Source organism: Hyposmocoma kahamanoa, unplaced genomic scaffold (genome assembly GCF_003589595.1).
Source record: "Hyposmocoma kahamanoa isolate Upper Pololo Valley unplaced genomic scaffold, ASM358959v1 120, whole genome shotgun sequence".
Taxonomy (NCBI): domain Eukaryota; kingdom Metazoa; phylum Arthropoda; class Insecta; order Lepidoptera; family Cosmopterigidae; genus Hyposmocoma; species Hyposmocoma kahamanoa.
Genome location: NW_020653415.1, coordinates 2771164 through 2772216, shown reverse-complemented (window position 1 = coordinate 2772216; position 1053 = coordinate 2771164).

The following is a 1053-nucleotide window of genomic DNA, read 5'->3' as shown; positions in this document are numbered from 1 at the left end:
CTAAATTTGTCGCCACGTCATGTCATGCTACACAAATCGAGAAAATTGCGAGTCGCATCACGTCGGTACCGCGTGCTAGCATTGTTGATGGTGATACGTGTAGAAGATAGTTCTTAACTCTGACTTTAAAATTATCCTACTATCGTTGGGGAAAAACACGGAAAGAGTTTTACTCCTTATGCTGTATGCATAATGAATGTAATGTGGGAATTGGTGGAACATCTGCAGAAATCCAGGTTATGGTGCCCTCTCAAGGGGCTCGTGAATCTTCAGTTCATTTTATATGCGATTGAAGGGCATACAATTCCGTAAATGTTTAGGATAGGTCCACTCCTTTGAGGAGACCATTTATATTCCGTGACCCTAGTGCGAGTATATGGATTGATAGTCCGACATAACCCACCAACCTTCCCATGGCCCTATCAACCTACTTGGTTATAAGGGCGGAAACAATGTACAAATATTTCTACGTCCCATATCCCTAATGCAACTCTTCCCCTTCTGGGGCGTGCACGATACAATTAAGCGTTTGTGAAATTTTATAACAGTTCTCCTATTTAATAATAATAACGCACACACTCAATATAGTCCCGCGAAAACCTGTATCGCGGGTGCCATGGACACATACATAGATACCCACAAATTACACTCAAACTCACGAGAGAAATAAATATAGGCCATGCAAATATTTCTCCCGACTCGGGAATTGAACCTGGGACCGTGTGGCAGTCCGGCATGGTAACCGTTCGGCCACGGAGACAGTTATTACGCCTTCGGTGTCCGCCGTAAGGTCGCAACGGTCTTTCTACTTCCTCTCTAGCCTGCTCCGACGATCATGCCATTTCCGCGCGAAATCCCGTAGCCGCCTAAAGTTCGCCTCCGAGCCTACAAGAGCGCGACAGTAGACCGGACCCACTTCGATAACTTTTATAACGTCTAATAACACCCTATCTATGATGGTCCGACAGATAAAATAAACAATTATAATTGCTAGCTAACAAAATTGCCCCGAAAAATCTACAACATACGATATTGTGTACGCTACGGCCAATT